The sequence below is a fragment of the Arachis hypogaea genome, chromosome 18 (genome assembly GCF_003086295.3).
Source record: "Arachis hypogaea cultivar Tifrunner chromosome 18, arahy.Tifrunner.gnm2.J5K5, whole genome shotgun sequence".
Taxonomy (NCBI): Eukaryota; Viridiplantae; Streptophyta; class Magnoliopsida; order Fabales; family Fabaceae; genus Arachis; species Arachis hypogaea.
Genome location: NC_092053.1, coordinates 85,770,762 through 85,796,543, shown reverse-complemented (window position 1 = coordinate 85,796,543; position 25,782 = coordinate 85,770,762). Strand labels below are relative to the sequence as shown.

Here is a 25,782-nt window from a genome sequence, read left to right as displayed (position 1 = left end):
AGAGATGTGAGATGAGATGTTAGGATATGAATGAATAAATAGAATAGGATGGGGGAGGGATAATTTTCGAAAATTATTTTGAAAAAGAGTTAGTGATTTTTGAAAAATGGTTTTTTGAAAAATGTTAGAAATTTTCGAAAAATTTTTTTGAAATCAAAAATAAAAAATAAAAATAATTAGTTAATTAAAAAGAAATTTTGAAAAAGAGGGAAGATATTTTCGAAAATTAGAGAGAGAGAGAGAGAGAGAGTTAGGTGGTTTTGAAAAAGTTAAGAAACAAACAAAAAGTTAGTTAGTTAGTTGAAACAAATTTAAAAAGATAAGAAGTTAGGAAGTTAGAAAAGATATTTTGAAAAGATATTTTTGAAAAAGATAAGATAAGAAGATATTTTTGAGAAGATATGATTGAAATTAGTTTTGAAAAAGATTTGATTTTTAAAATCACAATTAATGACTTGATTCATAAGAAATCACAAGATATGATTCTAGAACTTAAAGTTTGAATCTTTCTTAACAAGCAAGTAACAAACTTCAAATTTTTGAATCAAAACATTAATTGATTATGTTATTTTCGAAAATTTGGTATAAAAATAAGAAAAAGATTTTTGAAAAAGATTTTTTTAATTTTCGAAAATAACTAAAAATTTTGAAAAAGATTAGATTTTCGAAAAAGATTTTGAAAAAGATAAGATTTTCAAATTGAAAATTTGATTTGACTCATAAGAAACAACTTGATTTTAAAAACTTTTGAAAAAGTCAATCCAAATTTCGAATTCGATGAGAGAAAAAAGGAAAGATAATTTTTTTATTTTTGAAATTTTTATGAAAAATATGAAAATTATGCAATGCATGAAATTTTTGGATCAAAACAATGAATGCATGCAAGAATGCTATGAATGTCAAGATGAACACCAAGAACACTTTGAATGTCAAGATGAACATTATAGACACAATTTTGAAAAATTTTTAATGCAAAGAAAACATGCAAGACACCAAACTTAGAATTCTTTAATGCTTAGACACTAAGAATTCAAGAATGCATATGATAAACATGAAAAGACACAAAACAAAAAATCATCAAGATCAAACAAGAAGACTTACCAAGAACAACTTGAAGATCATGAAGAACACTATGAATGCATGATATTTTCGAAAAAAATGCAAGATGCATATGCAATGGACACCAAACTTATAACATGACTCAAGACTCAAACAAGAAACAGAAAAATATTTTTGATTTTTATGATTTTCTAATTTTTTTTGGATTTTTTTCGAAAATTATATGAAAAAAAAAATAAGGATTCCAAAATTTTTTTTCATGAATTCCAGGAATCTTGCATTCTTAGTCTAAAGCTTCAGTCTAGGAATTAGACATGGCTCACTAGCCAGCCAAGCCTTCAATGAAAGCTCCGGTCCAAAACACTAGACATGGCCAATGGCCAGCCAAGCTTCAGCATGTAATTTAGATATGACATGCCTGACATACTCATTCCCAAAGGAATAGACATGGCTTTACAGCCAGCCAGGCTTCAACATGCTTCATGAAACACTAGAATTCATTATTAAAAATTTTGAATAAAAATTTTTTGAAAACATTTTTATTATTTTCGAAAACAGATGAGAAAATTTTAGAAATATGTTTGAAAAATTTTTGAAAATAAAATAAAAAGAAAATTACCTAATCTGAGCAACAAGATGAACCGTCAGTTGTCCAAACTCAAACAATCCCCGGCAACGGCGCCAAAAACTTGGTGCTGTTGCCGGATCAAAAGGGAATCTGGCACTGATGTTACCGGACCAAAAGCTTGCCGAAAACTCAAACAATCCCCGGCAACGGCGCCAAAAACTTGGTGCACGAAATTGTGATGTCCAGGCTCGAACTATCCCTGGTAATGGCTCCAAAGCTTGGTGCTTTGATCTTAATTCATAATTGTCACAACTTCGATACAACTAACCAGCAAGTGCACTGGGTCGTCCAAGTAATACCTTACGTGAGTAAGGGTCGAATCCCACGGAGATTGTTGGTATGAAGCAAGCTATGGTCACCTTGTAAATCTCAGTCAGGCAGATATAAAGTGATAATGGTGTTTTCGAATATTATATAATAAAATAGGGATAGAGATACTTATGTAATTCATTGGTAGGAATTTCAGATAAGCGAATGGAGATGCTTTTCGTTCCTCTGAACCTCTGCTTTCCTGCTATCTTCATCCAATCAGTCTCACTCCTTTCCATGGCTGGCTTTATGCAAGGGCATCACCGTTGTCAGTGGCTACATCCCCTCCTCTCAGTGAATAATATGCTCACGCACCCTGTCACGGCACGGCTATTCATCTGTCGGTTCTCGATCATGCTGGAATAGGATTCACCCTCCTTTTGCGTCTGTCACTAACGCCCAGCACTCGCGAGTTTGAAGCTCGTCACAGTCATTCAATCATTGAATCCTACTCAGAATACCACAGACAAGGTTTAGACCTTCCGGATTCTCTTGAATGCCGCCATCATTCTAGCTTACGCCACGAAGATTCCTGTTAGGAGATCTAAGAGATACTCATTCTAGCTTAATTCATGTAGAACAGAAGTGTTTGTCAAGCACGCGTTCATAAGGGAGAAGGATGATGAGCGTCACACATAATCATCACCTTCATCACGTTCTTGGGTGTGAATGGATATCTTAGAAGCGAAATAAGATGAATTGAATAGAAAACAGTAGTGCTTGCATTAATTTTTGAGGAACAGCAGAGCTCTACACCTTAATCTATGGAGTGTAGAAACTCTACCGTATGAAAATACATAAGTGAAAGGTCCAGGCATGGCCGAGATGGCCAGCCCCCTAAACGAGATCACAGGATCAAAATACAATCCCGGATCCAAAGATGATCAAAAGATTCCTAATACAATAGTAAAAGGTCCTATTTATAATAAACTAGCTACTAGGGTTTACATGAGTAAGTAATTGATGCATAAATCCACTTCCTGGGCCCACTTGGTGTGTGTTTGGGCTGAGCTTGAGTGTTGCACGTGCAGAGGCCATTTGTGGAGTTGAACGCCAGTTTCTGTGCCAGTTTGGGCGTTCAACTCTGCTTTTGGATCCTTTTCTGGCGCTGGACGCCAGATTTGGGCAGAAGGCTGGCGTTGAACGCCAGTTTACGTCGTCAATTCTTGGCCAAAGTATGGACTATTATATATTGCTGGAAAGCCCTGGATGTCTACTTTCCAACGCAATTAAAAGCGCGCCATTTCGAGTTCTGTAGCTCCAGAAAATCCACTTTGAGTGCAGGGAGGTCAGAATCCAACAGCATCAGCAGTCCTTTTTCAACCTCTGAATCTGATTTCTGCTCAAGTCCCTCAATTTCAGCCAGAAAATACCTGAAATCACAGAAAAACACATAAACTCGTAGTAAATTCCAGAAATGTGAATTTAACAAAAAAACTAATGAAAACATCCCTTAAAAGTAACTAGATCCTACTAAAAACAATGCCAAAAAGCGTATAAATTATCCGCTCATCAGTCCTATCCTAGTTATCCTTATCAATGATGATGAGAATTGAATCTTAATTCCACTTTGTTAACCTTTACTAAGATAAAGGAAGATCAAGGGATTAATTGGTTTGATCTTCGAATCCTATTTATTTCCTAAGAAAAGATTGGGATTATTGAAGTTCAATTTAATTAGCAAAGATAACAATTATCAATCATGTTTGAGTTTGATAACTCCTGACTTACTGATTTCTTAACCAAGACCAAAAGGAGAAAAGTAAATCTACTGGAATAAAAATGTCTTCAGATGGGAATAACAATAAGGTAAATAAAGAACGAAATATTAAACTGAAATACCTCAAATAACATTAATTCAAAAGAGTAATCTGTAACATGGAAGAATTCATAAATTAAATTGCAAAAGTAAATAAAAGGGAATATTGAACCTGATAAAGAGATAATCCTGAAAGCGAATAAAATCCTAATTCTAAATCCTAATCCTAAAGAGAGAAGAGAGAGGAGAGAACCTCTCTCTAAACTAAATCTAAATCATGGAAAACTAACTAAAGTGGAGACTCTCCTTGAATGGATGCATTCCCCCACTTCATAACCTCTGGTCTATGCCTTCTGGACTTGGATTTGGGCCAAAAAGGGCTTCAGAATTCGCTGGGAGCGTTTTCTGCAATTTCTGGTGCGTGGCCTCTGTGACGCGTCCGCGTGGGTCACGCAGTCGTGTCATTCGGAGTTTTCCTTGTCACGCGGTCACGTCAGTCATGCGACCGCGTCATATGTGTTCTGCTTAAGGCGTGCGATCGTGTCAGTCATGCGGCCGCGTCGCTGCTTCTTCGCGCTTGGCATGCGTCCGCGTCGCCCATGCGATCGCGTGGATGCCAGTTTCTTCACAAACTCCGTTTTATGCTTTCCTTCCATTTTTGTATGTTTCCTTTCCATCCTTTGAGTCATTCCTGGCTTAGAAGATCTGAAACTACTTAACACACTAATCACGGCATCGAATGGAAATAAAAGTAATTAAAATAATTAATTTTAAAGCATAGGAAACATGTTTTTCACATACATCACATAATAAGGAAGGGAAAGTAAAACCATGCAATTAATATGAATAAGTGGGTGAAGGATTGAATAAATCACTCAAACTAAGCACAAAATATATCATAAAATATGGGTTTATCAGCTTTTTTTCGCATAATTTCCTTTTTCTTTCTTTTTGCTGCTTTTTCTTGCTTCAAGAATCAATTTTTAGATTTTTCAGATTACCAATAATATTCTCCTTTTTCATCATTCTTTCAATAGCCAACATTCTTAACTCCAACATCAAATATGCACTGTTCATTCATGCATTCAGAAAGTAAAAGCAATGCCACCACATCAAATAATTGAACTATTCTTATTATATAACTTGAAATTCATGTATCTCCTTATTCTTTTTCAAATAAAATTTTCTTTTAAGCATGGTGAAAGATACATGAAATATTTCATAGCTTTAAAACGTAAATAAAGATAATCATGCACTAGAAACAGGAAATAGAAAAATAGAAAAATAACATAAGCAAGGGGGAAATTGAACATGACCACTTTAGTAACGGCGGCTACTGCTCCCTCTAAAGAATCCAATGGAGCGGTTGATATCTTCTATGTCACGCCCTTGTCTCTGTTGCTCCTCCCTCATAGCTCTTTGATGACAATTCCATCTGAATTGAATAAGTGACATATAAGGTGGGGGAAGCGGAGGCAAGTGCCATTCCCTTCCTCTTCCTTGAGGTTTCACCAGTCTTTGGTGCCATTGATAAACCCATATTTTATGATGTATTTTATGCCCAACTCAAGTGATTTATTCAATTCATCATCCACTTATTCATGTAAATTGCATGGTTTTACTTTCCCCTCCTTATTATGTGATATATGTGAAAAACATGTTTCCTATGCTTTAAAAATATTAATTTTAATTACCCTTTATTACCATTCGACTCCGTTATTTATGTGTTAAGTATTTTCAGATCTCCTAAGGCAGGAATGGCTTAGAGGACAGAAAGGAAACATACAAAAATGGAAGGAAAGCACAAAAATTGAGTCTTTAAGAAAAAGGCAGCGACGCGAACGCATGGACGACGCAGCCGCGTGCCTAGCGCAAAAAGGCAGCGACACGAACGCGTGACTGATGCGGACGCGTGCCTTGAGCAGAACGCAAATGACGCGTACGCGTGACCGACGCGACCGCGTGACCTACGCGGACGCGTGACAGACGCCACGTGCAGAATCTGCAGAAAATGCCCCCAGCGATTTCTGGACCCTTTTTTGGCCCAATTCTGAATCCAGAAACAAGGAATATAAGCCAGAGAATGGAGGAATCAAAAGAAGATATATCATACATTCATAATTTTAGGATTAGATGTAGTTTTTAGAGAGAGAGGTTCTCTCCTCTTTCTTAGATTTTAGGATTAGGATTCCTCTTAAAGGATTTAGGATTTCAACTTCCTCTCAGGTTCAATATTCCTTTTATATTTTTATTTATTCTAATGCTTTTATTCGTATCTGACTTATGTTACCAATTTGGCTCATGAACTCTTTATGTTTAGATTGATTTTCTTTTATTAATGCAATTGAGGTATTTCAGATTTATCTTTAGCTTTTTTATATTCTTGGCTTTAATTGATTAATTGGAGACTCTTGAGTTATCAAACTCATCGTGATTGATAATTGTTATTTTTGCTAATTGAATTGAATTCCAATAACTCTAGTCTTTCCTTAGGAGTTGGCTAGGACTTAAGGATCAAACTAATTAGTCCACTTGACTTTCCTTTGCTCTAGTAAAGGTTAACTAAGTGGGATTAAAACTTAATTCTCATCACCATTGATAAGGATAACTAGGATAGGACTTCCAAATTTTCACACCTTGCCAAGAGTTTTATTAGATATTAATTTATTAATTCCTGCAATTTATTTCCCTTGTTCAAACCTTTTGAAATCCAAAAACACTGTTTTTCATAACCAATAATACTTCATACTTCCCTGCAATTCCTTGAGAAGACGACCCGAGGTTTGAATACTTCGGTTTATAAATTTTATTAGGTTTGTTACTTGTGACAACCAAAACGTTTGTAAGAAAGGAATTCTTGTCGATCTAGAAGCTATACTTACAACGCGAATTTGTTTGCGAAAATTCTAGATCACGCGAGAGTTTCGCTCTTTCAAAATGGCGCCGTTTCCAGGGAATTGCAAACGTGTGCCTTATTATTGGTTATTGTAAATATTTTTCTTCTGCTTGTTTATTTGTTTCTGTTTTCATCTTTTAATTCTTATTAGCTACCATGAGTTCTCACCCCTCTCACTTTGAGTTGGTTCTAATATTGTTGAAGGGAATGAAAGCTATAGCAGGAACATGCATCAAGGTCAGAGCAATCAAGGATGGATGGAGCCACGAGGACTTGATCAATCCTCTAGGCAACAACACCCTCCTCAGTATCACAGACGACAACCATTCTACAATGCATGCTAAGGTAATAGATACAGTGGATCCCTTTGTAGTTACCAACAACTTCCACCCTGTGCTTATGAATCACCCTCTCAACATAGCTTTGAACCACCACACTCACAAGTTTCTTTTCACCATTCACCACCATATGACCCTTATCCACCACAATTCCAATCTAATTACTCCCAAGAACCACCACCGCAACATTCACCATCCCCATATCCTTATCAAGAAGAACCACCTCTGTATTATGAGCCCTCTCTCCCAACCAATGAACCCTCATATCCACCCCAATCTCCAATGGATGACAAACTTCATGTTCTTCTTCAAGGGCAAGCGAAGATGCAAATGGACGTACTGGAACTCACTACTACCTTAACCGAGGTAGTAAATAAATTAGCTTCCCAACATCTGAGCACTCAAAGTACTCCCATGGCTACATGTGAAGAATCAAAAGAAGAGCGTAGCATGAAGGAGACACTAGAAACTTCGGTGGACAACGAGGAGCATGGCTTTGTATTGGAACAAGTGGAGGAAGCCATAATAGTTGTAGAGGAAGAAGTGGTTGAAGATTTAGGAGATGCTGAACCTCCATGGGAATCGAGAACTGTAAAGGATTCCGCCGAGAAGTTCGAATTTAATGCCAAGGAGGATAGTGCACAACCTCCAAAGCATATACCTTGTGAAAAATTGGACGGAACAGACCAAGAAAGTGATTTCTTAGGCAGTGATGATCATGAATCAACCTCTCCTAGTCATGAACTTGCATCTGCAACTGAACTCCTTGAGCCTGAAGAACCTTATCCAAGTGAATACGAAGATGATGTCGAAGTAGATTTCTCTCAACCTCCAACTTATGACTTGAGTGACGAGGAAGACATAGAAGGCTTTGATCAAAACGCAATTGCAGTTGAAGAATCTTGCGAAGAAGTGGAGGAATTCACAGAAGAATACAAGGGAGTAAAGCTTACAGAACCACTGGAAACACCTATCCCAAGGCCATTACCACCTAATACATGCTTCAAGTGGGTACAATCCTTAACCTTTGTCTTTACTTTTCCACTTGAATATGGTTTGCTTGAAACAGATGGCCAGCTTAGAGCTCGCTGCGGCTTTAAGAGTAAGAGGGAAATGGCTCGTACTCAGAGCTGGTGTGCAAGATTCAATAAGGTTTCACGCTTCAATTCGAAGTGCAAGGATTGGTATCGAGTTCAATTGACTGGGTCTCGAAAGGCGTTTGCTCATCTTGGTGAGAATCACTACAAGAAAAATACCCATTCAGCCACACTTTTTTTAAGCTACATTTGAAAAGCGTAGCCTATTCATAGAATAGGCTACATTTTTTTCCGTGTTGCCTTTTTATAAGAGAAAAGTATACACAATTGTGACATCATTTAAAAAGTGTAGCCTTAGGTATTTTAGAAATCACTTATAAAGCGTAGCTGTAGATTGATATCTATAGATTCACTTTTCGTATCAAAGGAGACGCTTTTAGAGAGTAGCCTATTTATTAAGTTTTGGGTACGTTTTTAAAGTGATGCCTAATGTGTCTAGAATAAAAAATTTAACACTTAGGTGAACTTTTTCCCTCCTCTTAACTTTTTCCCGGTCTAAAGCACACACACTCTGTAATCTCACACTTGGTGAAAATTTTCACTCCAAAGCTCAGAAGTCACCCTTTCAGTAGAGAAGAAAACCCTCCAAGTCCAAAACACGAAGAAAACCCTTTCAAAAAACCCTGCCTCCTGCACCACGCGAAGATCGTGAAGCCTCACCGTCGTGAAGATCATCGCACCCCAGTCCCCACTCACCACTCAGCGCCACACCATCGTGAAGATCGTGAAGCTCACACCGTCGTGAACCCTCCTGCACTGATCGTCGCGTGCCGCCCATACCATCGTCGATCTCTGCGCTTCTCGTTGCCCTCTCTACGCTTCTCTTCGCCATCAGATGATCAGATCAGAGAAAAATTTCACCCCCTCACCTTCGCAACTCACCTTCCCATTAATTGTTCAAAACCCTAACCCTAACTCACCTTCGCCATGCACCCATTCACGCACACACCAAGATCCGAGAGAATGAGTGAACCAGATGGAGGAGAGGAGGAAGACAGAAATGAGAGCGCGAGCGAGAGAACAGAGAGTGAAAGGGGGTCACCGTCGCAACGCCGCCATCGCCATCGCCATCCACCGAACCCTAAACCCACACAACACAAACATGGTGAAGGTGCGGATGAACACTGCGTTGCTCCAATGTCTACGACCACACTCCCAAGGTAGGAAAAATACTTCTCTATTCTCATATTCTTTTTTTTTTCTAATCTTCAATCAAAATTAAATCCTTACTAATTATTTTAATTTTGATTTTGATCTCAATCTTATTATGCAGACGTATGTCTTCAAGCTGATGAACAGTAGCGGTGTTTTGGAATCCGGCGAAAGCGAAAAGGTCCTCCTTCTCATGGAAAGTGGCGTCAGATTGCACACCACTGTGTACATGCGGTAGTCCTTCAATCTTCACATCATTACGTTCTAATTTATTTATTATAGTTTCAATTTTAATAATAGAGCATTCAGTGATCTTAATTTAATTGGTTGTTTGATCATGATTATTATAGTGACAAGAGCAATACTCCTTCTGGTTTTACTCTCAAATTGAGGAAGCATATTCTTGAAGATGTTAGGCAGCTTGGCTATGATAGGGTATTACCCCTACCTTTTTTGTTCTCCTATTAATCTGTAGAAATTTATTTTATGTTTTGATTTTTGTTTTCTTTAAACTGTGTCAGATTATTCTCTTTCAATTTGGATTGGGGGAGAATGCAAACTATGTTATATTAGAACTCTATACCCAGGGGAACATCCTCCTTACAGATGCTAACTTTACTGTCCTGACTCTCCTGTGATCTCATAGGTTAATTCTTGTGCTTGTCCCTAATATCAAATCGTTCTTTCCCCTTGATATGTATAGTAAGAACTGTGAGACATTAATTATTAATAGACAAAACAGATGAAAATCCGAATGCTTGTACTTTATATTCTTTTTACTAGCTTAACAGTGGTAGGAGTTTGTGATAAAAGAAGAATATGTCAAGACTTGAGAGAGCAAATTAGAATAGCTGTGGAGGATAAGGATACTGTGATAGTACTAAAACATTTCAAAAATACGTTAGATTTAACTAAATTTTTGCAAGATCTATTCATACAATTTTGCTTGTCTCTTTAGATTTAACTAGATTGTAAACAAGTGTTCAATTTTTCTTGATACCTTTCAATAATCACAGCATGAAGGGAATTTACTAAACTTTTATGCATTAATGCTGCTGTTCTATATCATCATCTATTATAAAAAAGTGAATAACTGAGAAAATAATAATATATTCTTGCTTGATTCATTTTAAGGACATGTTAATTTGTACATCTACAACATGGTTTAAACTAAAATCACTTTCATTTCCAATTTTGTTCTCAATGTTCTGTAGTTCTATGAAATTTAGCACGAGTAGTTTTTGCAATTTATCCGAAATAGTAAAGTTGAGTAAAGAGTGAAAATTATAACTCTTACCATTGTTATCCATGATTCCATCATCAATGAGCTCTTGCATATTTTCTTGCAAGATAACTTTGCAGCCATGTTGTGCTAATTTATGAGACAAGTGCATTAGAGGGTTCACATGCCCTTGTGCTGGAAATGGAATAATTGGAACATGTTTGAGCTTCATCTTTTCTGGTGTTTTTTATTCTGAGACTTTTTGGGGGTGGGGGTTGCTTATTCTGACTTTTATTCCTATCATTTCTCTCTATTTCATTTCCTTGTTTCTAATTGCTTAACATATTGAAAACTGATTAATTACTTCAGTCATGGAAATCAAACATTACCATGAAAATCTGGCTTACTTATTACATTACTGAAATAGAAACTAGAACTATTGAGCATTGATAAAAATTTGTGGCATGTGATATCACAAAACAATGAGTAAATCCCCATTGTGGTTCTTGAATTTTTATTTTATTTTATTTTGTTTTTGAAGTATCAATTTGATTCTTGAGGATTACTTTGATGTCACTAACATTTAACAATCTTGAAGGCAATGCATTCTTTTAGTGCTGAATCAGAAAAGGAGTTGAGCTTTTCAAAGGTTTGATTTCATTGTTGTGCGAAAAGGAGTTGAGCTTTTGATGTTATTAGTGTCCTTTCTGCTAACACGATGAATCTCATACAGGTAATTAATATTGCTACAGAAAAAAAGCTTTGAGAATCTTCGTTCCTAGTGAACTGAGTTTTAGAACTTTTAGCAGATCAGTAGAAGTCTAGAAGACTTGATGTAGTTGGAATACTTTTGGTTTAGACTTTTCTCTATGAAATAAGGTGCTGGGTTTGCAGCATTGTGAATGTTATAAAATATAAAACTATCTTTGAGGAGCATTCTCACTACTAGGGTATGACTTGATTACTAGAAGAGTTGATACAGTTCAAATATGTCTAGTTTGATTGGACCAGAATTTTTTTGTGTGTGTTTAGAGCAGGGATGATCTTATTGTTATTGATTCTTTTATTGTTGGTAGTACTATCTTTTAAGTTGTGGAACAGGGAGAAAATGGTCATTTATTTACGTTTTTCTGGATGGAGAATGGAAGGAGAGGGTTTTTAAAGTCTTTGTGGGAGAAGATTTTGTCTGTTTGTGAATGAAAAATTTTATTCTTCTGAAACTTTTATCTAGTGTCTATGCTTCATTTGTTTTCATATCTTACTGCTAGTTAGTTATGCTGAGCAAAGATGTTACAGGCCTTAGCTTTATGTTATTATCATCTCTAGTTTTCTTTCTTTGCTAATTCTTAAAAAACTGCTCTGCTTCATTAGTGCTTCTGATCACTCTTGTTGGTTTCATTAGTGAATTTAGTTTATTATGCATATTATTTTTTATTATAAGGCATATTATTAGTGCTTCTGATAACTCTTTCTTATTTAATTTTTATTAGTGCTTCTGATCACTTTTGATTCCAAATTGATGATTCCATTGTTGATTTTATCAGAGGAAATATGAATTCAGAGGAAGCTGCACAAATTCCTAGAAGAACTACAAGGTCTTTAGCTTCATCTTCTGCACAAATTTCTGCTTCATCTTTAGTTAAGTTTTGTTTGCTTTCTATTTCTTTTTGGTCTTTAGTTTCATCCTATATTATTATTATTTAACTGGTTTCAATTTCGTTCCTTGGGTTTGAATTTCTTCTCCAAAATCCCTGGTTGAATCATGGATAAGAGCATGTTAGCTGGTTTGGAATCACTTCTATAATAAATTATAAATTTGCATTTTATATCCTAGTCAAAATTTTCAATCTCAGCATTCAAATCCAATCGTTATGGTGCTACATACTACATTATCTTGGATCAAAGGGTTTACAACTACTTGTGGTATAGATGAACAGCAGTGAAGATGAAGAAACCTGCCATCTACGTCACAATCAAATAGTTACCATTACATTAGGTGCCAACTAGTCAAAATTGGCAAATTTATAGCAATGTATGAGAATGAGAGGAAGATACTTACCATTGAAAATGCTGCTCCGTAATAGGGATATGCTGCTGGTATGAATCTCTCATATGGTACCTGATTGACTACTCTTAGATTTTATTTACTATTTCATATGGATATCTCATGTATTGTTTGGATTCCACCTTTTAAATCATTAGAGAGATGACAGATCACAAGGAACAAAGTCATGTAAAAGTTTAAGAGAATCAGTTTCCATAGTTGAATCACCAATAAACTTGTATTATCGTAATCTTTCTTGTTTTTCTTTTTAAACAATTTTTGCTTTTAATAGGTGGATGTTCGGAAAGATCTGATAAGAAACTGCGCAAACACGATTGATCTTGATCAACTAGATATTTGATGGTGCAACTTATAACAAAGTCATCTAAAAGTTTAAGAGAATCAGTTTCCATAGTTGAATAACCAATAAACTTGTATTATCGTAATCTTTCTTGTTTTTCTTTTTAAACAATTTTTGCTTTTAATAGGTGGATGTTCAGAAAGATCTGATAAGAAATTGCGCAAACACGATTGATCTTGATCAGCTAGATATTTGATGGTGCAACTTATTGTGAAGCTGAATGTTTTCCTTAGTAACCATAACAGATATTTTCATATATGCCATGGAATGCAGAGAAGCAAGCAAGGCCCCCGTTTTTGATGTCATTTGGTTATGAAAGAACCACTGTTGTGCACAAGGGGAATGGTCATTTGTAATGGGGGAATTTGATTTATACCAAAATGACTTCTTTTTTTTTCATTTTTTTTACATTGGAATGTAAATTTTCATTTTGTTTAAATGTTCAGGTTTTCTATCTTACAACAACCTGTAAACTTTAGAAGCTGTAGGCTAAAGATGGTACATGCAGATTGCAGATAACTGTGATGTTGTATACAAGACATGCATTGTTTTCTGTGGCAACTATTTCCTGTTTTTCTTATTACTTTATAAAAGTTTTTCAATTATGAAAAAATATTTTTCTCGGTTAAAAAAACAAGTAGTTTTTTGGATGGAGAAATATTTTTATTTTATAATATTTCACTAATTTAATTAAAAATATAGGATTATATAGTTACATTATTAAATATTAGGTTTTAGAAAAAAATTATATATATATATATATATATATATATATATATATATATATATATACAGAAAATAAAAAAAATAATGAGGGATCTAAGGCTACACTTATATACAGTAGCTATAGTATACAAAAAAAAAAGAGGGACCTAAGGCTACACTTATAAAAGGTAGTCATGGTATACAATGTGGCTACGCTTTACAAGTGATGCAGTAGCACTGAAAAGCGTAGCCTATTCTGGTAAAAATGGAAGCTGAAAAGCGTAGCCTTTGGTCCTGGACAGCATCACTTGAAAAGCATACCCTATTCTCAAACTCCAAAAGCGTAGCCCTTGGTGCAGAAAAGCGTAGCCTTTGAGAATAGGCAACGGCCGAATAGAAATCACCCCAAAAAGCGTAGCCGTAGCCCAAAAAGTGTAGCCGTAGCCTAAGGCATCATTTTTTTCACTTTTGGCTACACTTTTCAAGTGTACCTGAATGGGTGTTTTTCTTGTAGTGAATACAATTTCTAAACTACCCAGATGGAATAATATAGATCAAGACAAAGGCGGATTTAAAAGCAAAATTTGGGATCCTGGAATCTATTCTGACATTCGTCACCCGGGAGCCTGATAATCTGTTTGAAGCTACTCAAAAGCTTTACATGCCTAGTTTGGGACCCCGGAGGCTGTTGGCATTCCAAACAATGGTGGAGATTTCTGGATGAATTTAAGCACAAGCCACCATAACAGGAAGCACATCAAATGTCCAACTTAAGGACTTTAACTAAAAGTGCAAGGTGGGAGACAACCCACCATGGTATGATCGTTTCTCTTTTTCAATTTTATTTCGTGTTGTTTGTTTTTATTTTATTTTATTTTCACTGAACCTGGAAGTATTCATAGCATCTACATTAGCCCTGCATATTGCATACTGCATAACTGAAAAAAAAAAAAAGAGATCACCACATGCGAGCGCGCAGGCTACGCGTGGACGTGAGAAGGAAAACGGCGTAAAGATCCAACACCCAGAAAGTTGGGCTGGAATCGTGCGGCTGGTGTGCGTTTAGCACAAAACAGCCCACGCGTTCGTGTCCCTAACGCGAACGCGTCACTTGCAAGACAGACATCCCAAGCGAAAGCGTGAGCGACGCGTCCGCGTCGCGTGGATATTATGGCCCCCTAAATGGAGACAGAGAGTTGCGCTGAAACGACGCTGGAAGTGTGTGTCTAGCACAATTTTCAGTGACGCGGTTGCATGCCTCACGCGTCCGCGTCACCCATCTTTTACCCAACTCACGCGACTGCGTCAATCACGCGACCGTGACGAACCCATTTCACTCTAGTCACGCGATCGCATGCTCCATGCGTTCGTGTGGATTCAAAATCACTAACCCCAACCACGCGAAACCCTAGCCCCCGCGTCACCCATTCACCCCCAACCTCCCCAACCCTCCTCTCACCTTTCCCCTTCCCCTCCTCTGTAACCACCACCGCACCAGCTGCCCACCACCGCCGACCACCGCGTCAAGCCACCATCGCACCCCACCACCAAAACCCACCTTCTCTCCTTCTCTTCTTTCTCTTTTTCCTCTACCACTCTCTTCCACCCCTCTCACCCACCGCCGCCCTCCTCCGCTACTACCCCCCATTGCGGCCAACCTCAGACCGCCGTCTCCCACCACCACAGCCCCCACAACCCTCGCCCCCTCCTTCCTTCCTCTCCCACCTCCTCCAACCCAAACCCCCAACCTCCACCCCGCCCCTGCTCCACCACTGCGCCGCCGTGCTCCCTCCTAGCACCGCCGCGTCTCCACCACCATCTCTCTTCCCTCACCTCTGTTCATACACATACCAGGTTCCGCCGAACACCGATTTCTCTATCTTCCATAGTTAGTTGCATATTTTTCAGATTCTGTTCAATTTAGGATAGTTAGAGATGCATGTTTGTAGTGAATTCTAGGTGGTTAGGTAGCTAGGATGTGGTTAGTGGATTTAGGCCTGATAATTGTGCCATTCTTGTTACTTGTTTTCCCTATTCTACAATTTTGATCTGGCTGTGATGTTAATAATGTTCATATGCTATTCCTTAATGTTTCATGCTGATATTAGACTGTTCTTTACTGTTCCTACTGTTTATGACTCTTTGCAGCATTTCTTTTTATCTCATATGAACTGTTTTTCTTGCTGTTTATTACTCGGGAACATCCAATTTTAGCCGGAATGCTGTCGAATTTTCTGCAAATTGTTTTCATGTATTGAGTTTGGAAACTTACCATTTTGCCTTACTTGGCTACAACCAAACCAATTCATGACTGCCCGGGCTAGCATTCTTATTCCTTTTGATCCCCTAGTTAATAACTTGCACTATTGATGATTTCATGTTAGTTTTGCAACTTTTCTATCCTTCTGAATTATCATTAATACACTAAAATTTTTGCTCGAATATGAGTTGATTATTCTTTAAATTTGTGAATTTATTGTTACCTAGGAAACATTTATCATGCCACTCACTTTAACTTTCTTTTACTAACTCACGACTTTCACTTTCTACCTTCCTTTTCACCTATTGACCACTTTTGACTTTCTAACTTCTCTTTTTTTTTTTTGCTTTAAACCTGACTACTTCAGCTTTCTAACTCAGGGCATGATCATTGTTTTTCCTATTTAACTTGAATTCTGCTTATCATATATTTTGGATTGCATTTTTTCTTTTCAGACTTTTTCACTCGTATACAATCTAAATTGCACATATTTTTCAACTCATTTCATGCTTCTCTTGCTCTTTTGCCACTATGTGCTTATATTGCTATTATTCTATTTGCCTACTTGTTTTCCTGCTTTTTGTTCTTCAATTATATTCTGGAATTTCTGCTTTTCAGGATGTCCGACCCTCAGCGCAAAAAAAAGGGCAAAGCATTGAAGAGACGGAAGATTGATGGTTTAGAGGTTATAGTAAACTCTCGTTGCAAGTATAGTTACTAAACCAAGCAATCAACCTTTCTTACAAAAGTTTTGGTTGTCACAAGTAACAAACCCCTTTAAAATTAATAACCGAGTATTTAAACCTCGGGTCATCTTCTCAAGGAATTGCAGGAAAGTATGTTCTTATTATTGGTTATGAGTCTTGTAAATTGGGGGTTTTGAAAGTATGGAACCAGTATGTTAAATGATAAGAAAAATAAAATAGTAATAATAAAATAAACTCTTGGCAAGGTATTAGAACTGGAAGTCCTATCCTTATCAATTGTGATGATAATTGGATTTTAATCCCACTTTGTTAACCTCTAACTATGAAGGTAAATCAAGTGGACTAATTAACTTGATCCTCAGGTCCTAGTCAATTCCTATGGAAAGACTAGAGTTATTGGAGCAACTCCCAATTTCAACCACTGCTTTATTTGACAGCTCAACCATTACCAATTACTTAACCAAAGCCAAAAGGAAGAAAATATCTAAATTAAATTAAAAGCATCAATATAAATAAAGCAAAGCAATCTTAAATCTGAAATACCTCAAATAATATTAATGAAGAAAACTATAACATGAATGTAGAATAAGCCAAATTGAAAAGATAAATAATAATTAAAAGTATATAATAAAAGTAGAAAATAAATAAGAGGAACATTGAACCTGTGATGAAGAAGAAATAATCATAAATCCTAAAACTAAATCCTAAGAGAGAGGAGAGAACCTCTCTCTCTAAAAACTACATCTAAATCTTAAAATTGTGTATTGTGAGCTTGTTATCATGAATGAATGGATTCTCCCACTTTATAGCCTCTAATCTGTGCTTTTTAGGCCGAAAACTGGGTCAGAAACACCCCAGAAATCGCTAGTTGCGAAATTTGCCACGCTGGTTTTTCGTCACTGCGATGTGTCTGCGTGAAGCACGCGTTTGTGTTGCCTAACGTCAGGGAAACTATGGCATATTATATATCAAATCGAAGCCCCGGATATTAGCTTTCTAACTCAACTGGAACCGCGTCTTTTGAACCACTGTAGCTAAGGTTATAGCCGTTTGAGTGCGAAGAGGTCAGGCTAGACAACTTAGCAATTTCTCCAACTTCTTGTATTCCTTCCACTTTTGCATGCTTTCTTTCCATCCTCTGAGCCATTCCTGCCCTGTAATCTCTAAAATCACTTAACACACATATCAAGGCATCTAATGGTAATAAGAGAGGATTAAACATAGGGAACTTAAGGCCAAAGAAGCATGTTTTCAATCAAAGCACATAATTAGGAAGGCAAATGTAAAAGCATGCAAATAGTATGAATAAGTGGGTAAAGAGTTGATAAAAACCACCTAATTGAGCACAAGATAAACCATAAAATAGTGGTTTATTAATCTCCCCACACTTAAACATTAGCATGTCCTCATGCTAAGCTCAAGAGAAACTATAAAGGAGTGAAGAGGAATGGTAAAATGTATAAAATGCAATCATATCTATATGAATGCAACTAAATGCAAAATGTTTCTACCAACTTGGTGAAAAGTAAATAAACCTTTCAAGAACAAACATGAACTGGATTTCACTAATTCAAATCATAAAAATGAAGTACGAATAGACTTGCAGAAGAAAATAGCTCATGAAAGCCGGGAACAAAGAATCGAGTATCGAACCCTCACTGGAAGTGTATGCACTCTAATCACTTAAGTGTTTTAGGTTCGATTCTCTCAATTTTCTACTAACCTTGCTTTCTAAGGCTTGCTCTTCATCTAACAATCAACATAAATTTAATGCACAGATACACATATCAAGAGGTCTTTTAAGGGTTGTAATGGGGTTAGGGTCAAGGTAGGATTGTATTTGGACAAGTAGACTAAAATCTGAATCCTTAATTAACTTAAACTTTCCACCTAACTTTAGATGATCCATGTAATCATAATACCACATCTAACTATCCATTAACCATGTTTTTCACATATTCATGCATCCTAATTTCAAGTACAGTACATATGCATTGCTTTCACCACTTACTTTGGGGCATTTTGTCCCCTTTTTGCTTAATTGCTCTTTTTTTTTCTTTTCTTTTTCTCACTTCTCTTTTTTTATTTTATTTTATATATATATATATTTCTCAATGCATATGATTAAATTATTAAATGCATGAATCATGTCCTAAACATTTTTTTCATATTTTCAGAAAATTCTAACATACTAAATTCTCAAACCAAATGTTTCCAAATTCAACTTTCCCCATACTTAATTCATGAGCACTCTCACTAGTCTAAGCTAACCAAGGATTCAAATTAAGGACATTATTATTTTCTGCTTAGAGTTAATGATGTGCTAAAGTAAAGAACAAAGGGGTATAATAGGCTCAACATTGGTTTGCAAAGAATAATGAAAGGGTAAGGCCATATGGGTATATAAGCTCAGTGAAACAAAGGTCTCAATCATGTAAGTGTATGCATACATCAAACTATGGAAATATAAAATTAAGCAAGACAAATATCACAATTTTAGAGAGAAAAACACATACCAAAAATAAAATATTGGTTGGTAAAATGCAACCAATTCAAATAGGCTCAAAAATCTCACAGGTTTTGTGTGTTCGAGCTCTAAACCATGTTCCAGTATAATATTTCTTCAAACAAGTGTAACATTAAATTTTATTCAAATTAGTGAAATGCTCCAAAAGGTTTCTTGAAAAAGAAAATATTACTTCAACCAAGTGGTAAAATATGCACAAAATCAAATAATCATACAATCAAACAAGCAAATGCAACAACTAACAAGGAAAATAAATCATTGGTGTTGAGATAGAAGAGTAACTAACCCATGGAGATCGGTATCGACCTCCCCACACTTAAAGATTGCACCGTCTTCGGTGCATGCTAAGATGTGCAAGTGGACGGGTTGCTTCAACTGACGCTTTTCTCATCAAGGAATGTGCGTAGGAACTTGTTTGTCTCTCCCATGTAAACGTCTTCCGGTTCTCTTTCTGGTAGCCATCCTAAAATAAAAAGGGAATAAAAGTAACCCAAAACAAAGATAAAAAAAATTAAAACATGGGTTGGTTAATGCCAAATAATGAGGGTCTCAATTACATGGTAGCTACGACATGCAAGTGAGAAAACAATAGAAGCACATGGCAGACCAGTGTTGCAAAATTTTGCAACAATGAGGGAGAGTGTGGGTAAGGGGGGTAATGTAAATTCATGTCAATGTAAAATTAATACAAGTATAAAAGATTGGCATTGATTTAAATAATATTACCTAACCAGAATAAAATAAGTCACTAAGCATCCAAAATAATTCAAGAGAAGATGCAACAGTGAAATAAGAAAATTGTAACACCAAAGGAAAAATAATTAATTTAGAAAAGAAAATAAAAATATGCACAAAATTAAAATGTAATGAATGAAATATGCAAATAAATTAAGTAAAATAAAATGAAAGATAAGAAGAATGAGAAGGGAAAGGAGGGAAGAAGAAGTAAGTAAGAAAGGAGGGAGGAAAAATTAGGATTGGAGAAGAAAAGATAAGATATTTGGCAAATTAGGATAAGTTGTGCGGCGCAAGCGACGCGGACGAGTGAGCGACGCGGTCGCGTGACTTGCGCTTAAATTAATCGACGCGGACGCGTGACGCGTTTTGTGCTACTGGAGCGAGGGCAGCCTCGCGCTCGCACAACTCTCTGTTCAAAACTTAGTATTGCCAAAATCCAGGGTGACGCGGTCGCGTGGTTGACGCGATCGCGTGAGTAGCCATCGTTGGGATATGACGCGGACGCGTGAGCCATGCATCCGCGTGGTAAGATATATGCATTCAGCACCAGTCCAGCACCACTCTAGCACAACTTTCGGTCGTGCACCCTTTCTTACGTCGATTTCCAGGTCACGTGGACGTGTGGGAGGCATTTCTCCCATGTGACGCGGACGCATCGACGACGCGGTCGCGTGAGGTGATTTGTGCCAGGGGCACGCTTCCAGCCATGCTCTCGCGTGACTCTTTGTTCAATTTCCTTTTCTTCCAAACGCACTGGTGACGCAGACGCGTCGCGTGCGATATTTTTTTTTTATGCAATATGCAGTGCTAATGTAGATGCTATGAATACTTCCAGGTTCAATGAAAATAAAATAAAATAAAAACAAAAAACATGAAATAAAATTTGAAAAGAAACGATCATACCATGGTGGGTTGTCTGCCACCTAGCACTTTTAGTTAAAGTCCTTAAGTTGGACATTTGGGGGGTCCTTTGTTATGGTGGCTTGTGCTTGTATTGATCCTTGAATCCCCACCAATGTTTGTAATTCCAATGGCCTCCGGGATCCCAAACTAGGCACAGAAAGCCTTCAAGCAAGTTAAAGCAAGTGACAAGGCCCCAAGAGTGTTGATTGCCAGAATGAATTCCGGGGTCCCAAACCTTGCTTTTGCACCCGTCTTCTTGTTGATCATTAGTGTTCCAACCGGGTGGTAAGCAATCTGAATTCTCACTAAAGTGGCCAAACAACTTCCTAGACCCATTCAGTTGAGCTCTACACCAACCTTTGCATTTAAACTTAAAGCTTCCAACCATAATGAACCTAGCAGGACAATTCTTACCACTGACCATCTTCCTCTTACTCTTAATGCCACAAAGAGCTCTAAGTTGACCATCCGTCTCCAGTAGCCCATATTCAAGTGGAATTAGAAAGCTAAGGGATATGAATTTTACCCACTTGAATGTTGTGAAGTATGATGGCAACTTAGGGTGAGGGGTTTCCAATAACTTTGGCAAGGTGATTCAAGCTCCATTCCCTTGTGCTCTTTGATAACTTCCACCTCTTTGCAAGTTTCTTCAATATCAACCTCTTCCTCTTGGTAACTTTCTTCCAATTCAATCTCTTCTTCATTGCTCACCAAGGGTATGGGAGGCTGTGCTTCTTCTTCTTTAATCTCCATTTCTTGACCAACCTCTTCCAAGTCTTCAACTATGATATACCTTGGAGGTTGTACACCCTCCTCAACATCAAATGCAACCGTCTTAGAAGGATGTTCTATGTCTTGACTTTCCCATGGAGGTTCAGCATCTCCCAAGTCTTCAACCACTTCTTCTTCTTCAATAATTCTGGCTTCCTCCACTTGTTCCAGTACAAATTTATGCTCCTTGCTGTCCACCGGAGTTTCTAATGTCTCCTTCATGCTACGTTCTTCATTAGATTATCCACATAAAGCCATGGGGGTTCCTTGAGTGTCCAAACGTCGGGAAGCTAATTGATTTATCGCTTGATTCAATTGGTGAAGGGTTGCATGAAATCTTTCCACTGTTTGCTTGAGACGATCCCTTGATTCTTGTTGTGCTCGGCTATCATAAGTAGGATCATAGCGCTCTTGGATTGATGGATATGGAGATGGTGAATATTGAGGTGGTGGTTCTGGGCGTGGTTCATAAGGTGGTTGGTGTGGTGGATAAGAATTAGGGTTATATGGTAGCGTTTGGTGGTAAGGGACTTGTGAGTATGGCGGTTCAAAGTTGTGTTGAGGAGATGGTTTATTGGCATATGATGGAGCTTGCTGGTAACTACAAGGGGGTCCACCATATCTATTGTCTTGGCATGCATTGTAGGATGGTCGTTGTCCATGGTATCTTGGAAGGTGATGTTGCCGAAAGGGTTGATCAGATCCTCGCGGCTCCTTCCATCTCTGATTGTTTTGACCTTGATGCATGTTCCTGTTATAATTTCCATTCCTTGCAACAACATTAGAACCAAAATCAAAGCGAGAGGGGTGAGAACTCATAATAGTAAATAAAAATTAAAAACGAAAATAAAAACAAATTTTAAATTAAAAGGTTATTTAAATTTTGAATTTAAAAATTAAATTTTGAAATTTGAAATTTGAAGTTTTGAAATTTGAATTTTGAGATTTGAAATTTGAAATTTGAAAATTTTTAAATTTGAATTTTGAAATTTAATTTTTGAAATAAGATAAGATAAGATAAAAATTTTAAAATAAAAATCTGAAATTTTTTTTTTGTAATTTTCGAAAAAATCAATTAAAATAAAGAGAAAAGATATTTTTGAATTAAATGAGGAGAGAGAAAAACAATAAAATGACACCAAACTTAAAATTTTTAGATCAAAACGAAGAAAACAACTAAGAACAACTTGAAGGTCAAGATGAACACCAAGAACAACTTGAAGATCAAGATGAACACCAAGAAAATTTTTTGAAAATTTTTTAATAACTAAATAAAAACAAATAACCTCTTAATTTATGAAAAAGAAAAAATAAAAACAAAAATAAAAACAAATAAACAAGCAAAAAGCAAATATCTACAATAACCAATAATAAGGCACACGTTTGCAATTCCCCGGCAACGGCGCCATTTTTGAAGAGACGGAAGATTGATGGTTTATAGGTTATAGTAAACTCTCGTTGCAAGTATAGTTACTAAACCAAGCAATCAACCTTTCTTACAAAAGTTTTGGTTGTCACAAGTAACAAACCCCTTTAAAATTGATAACCGAGTATTTAAACCTCGGGTTATCTTCTCAAGGAATTGCAGGGAAGTATGTTCTTATTATTGGTTAGGAGTCTTGTACATTGGGGGTTTTGAAAGTAAGGAACCAGTATGTTAAATGATAAGAAAAATAAAATAGTAATAATAAAATAAACTCTTGGCAAGGTATTAGAACTGGAAGTCCTATCCTTATCAATTGTGATGAGAATTGGATTTTAATCCCACTTTGTTAACCTCTAACTATGAAGGTAAATCAAGTGGACTAATTAGCTTGATCCTCAGGTCCTAGTCAATTCCTATGGAAAGACTAGAGTTATTGGAGCAACTCCCAATTTCAACCACTACTTTATTTGGCAGCTCAAGCGTTACCAGTTACTTAACCAAAGCCAAAAGGAAGAAAATATCTAAATTAAATTAAAAGCATCAATATAAATAAAGCAAAGCAATCTTAAATCTGAAATACCTCAAATAATATTAATTAAGAAAATCATAACATGAATGTAGCATAAGCCAAATTGAAAAGATAAATAATAATTAAAAGTATATAATAAAAGTAGAAAATAAATAAGAGGAACATTGAACCTGTGATGAAGAAGAAATAATCCTAAATCCTAAAACTAAATCCTAAGAGAGAGGAGAGAACCTCTCTCTCTAAAAACTACATCTAAATCCTAAAATTGTGTATTGTGAGCTTGTTATCATGAATGAATGGATTCTCCCACTTTATAGCCTCTAATATGTGCTTTCTGGGCCGAAAACTGGGTCAGAAACACCTCAAAAATCGCTAGTTGCGAAATTTGCCACGCTGGTTTTTCGTCACTGTGACGCATCCGCGTGGAGCACGTGTTTGCGTTGTCTAACGTTAGAGAAACTATGGCATATTATATACCAAATTGAAGGCCCAAACATTAGCTTTCCAACGCAACTAGAACCGCATCGTTTGGACCTCTGTAGCTAATGTTATAGCCGTTTGAGTGCGAAGAGGTCAGGCTGGACAACTTAGCAATTTCTCCAACTTCCTGTATTCCTTCCACTTTTGCATGCTTCCTTTCCATCCTCTGAGCCATTCCTGTCCTGTAACCTCTGAAATCACTTAACACACATATCAAGGCATCTAATGGTAATAAGAGAGGATTAAACATAGGGAACTTAAGGCTAAAGAAGCATGTTTTCAATCAAAGCACATAATTAGGAAGGCAAATGTAAAACCATGCAAATAGTATGAATAAGTGGGTAAAGAGTTGATAAAAACCACCTAATTGAGCACAAAATAAACTATAAAATAGTGGTTTATCAAGCATCCACTGGCAAAAGGAAAAGAGGCGAATCCTCTATGACCATCCTAGACATTTTGCATGATGACTCCTGGCGGGAAAAGCACTTTACCCCGCCGGAGAAGGCTAACTAGCTCCTTACTGCCACAGATCCAGTTAAATTTGCAAACAGATACTGTGAGCTTAAGTATCCAGTGTTTTCCACTTCTAGGAACCTATACCTGGAAAGAACTCTAAAAATTCCAGAAGAACTACAGCAGTACACCTCCGAACAGATAAAACAGATAGGCTGGTTCTTCTTGGAAAGAAACTTGACAGAGGTCAATACTTCCTGGGTCAGAGAATTTTACTGTAACTATTTCAAGACTTCCCTGGATGCAGTGCACCTCAGAGGGAAACAGATTTTGGTCACTGAGGAAGCTATTGAGGACATCCTCCAACTTCAGCCTAAGTCAGATTAGCCTAACGGTTACCAAAAGGCTGAAAAGGATATGCGATTTATGAGATTTGACTGGGATACTGTCAAGCAGAGAATAGCCCTTGATCCTACTATCCCATGGGTCATGGGAAAGAATACAGCAATGCCTAAGGGAATTAAGCTGATTTACCTGAATGATGAGGCTCGGCTCTGGCACCAGATTCTGAGCAACTAGGTGATGCCGAGCACTCATGAGACAGAGCTGCCCACTGCTATGATCACCCTCATCTGGTGTTTGATGGAGGGTAAGGACCTGTATCTTCCACGTTTCATCAGGCATTACATAGCCAGGGTCCATGTCAGAGGCACTCTCCCTTTCCCTTATCTGATCACCCAGCTAGGCCGCCGAGCTGACGTGCCTTGGGAGCTGGCTGATGCGAAGCTGACTGCAAGAAGATCATTCCTCACAGCAAGAAGTTTCATGGTTTAGGCTACAAACCCCCATTCCTCACCGCTTCTGGTGAGGCAGCCACATCTTCAGCTTCCCCATCTGCCTCTACTGCTGCACCAGCCTCATCCACTACACATCCACCTACTCCTGAGCCCATTTATCATCTGGTGCATCAACTCTTTGCCCGCTTGGATCACATGGAGCGTCACAACAAGCAGCGCTATGAGCACTTTAAGTTGATGATCCGATCCGGCAGCGACAACCCCTCCGAGCCTGACACCCCTTCCGATACATATGAGGCAGAGGCGAGCAACCATGAGGCAGAGACACATGCCCAGGCTGAGCAGGCAGGACCAGAGCAGGCTGCGCCATAGCATGAGGAGCCACACCAGATCAAGGCCGTAGACCCAGAGATTCCTCTACAGTTAGAGCCTCCACTGCAGCAGACCGATCCTCCTACACTTATCCAGCCTGCAGATATTCAGCCTACCATAAAGACACGTTGCACATCCTTCCGGTAATGACGCTTCTTCACACCCAACTTGAGTGAGCATCGAGGACAATGCTATATTTTAAGTGTGGGGAGGTCGCCATCCCTGGCTTATCTTTTTGGTGAACCA

At 37.4% G+C, this 25,782-nt stretch overlaps 1 long non-coding RNA gene across 1 annotated transcript; it reads right to left on the bottom strand.

The window, feature by feature from the left end:
• Nucleotides 1–12,256: 12,256 nt before the first annotated feature.
• Nucleotides 12,257–12,574, bottom strand: LOC112771778 (uncharacterized). The gene is made up of 2 exons (XR_003187202.3): nucleotides 12,520–12,574; nucleotides 12,257–12,422 (listed from the first exon to the last, which is right to left on the bottom strand). It is a non-coding gene; the product is annotated as an uncharacterized lncRNA (long non-coding RNA).
• Between the last annotated feature and the right edge of the window lie 13,208 nt (nucleotides 12,575–25,782).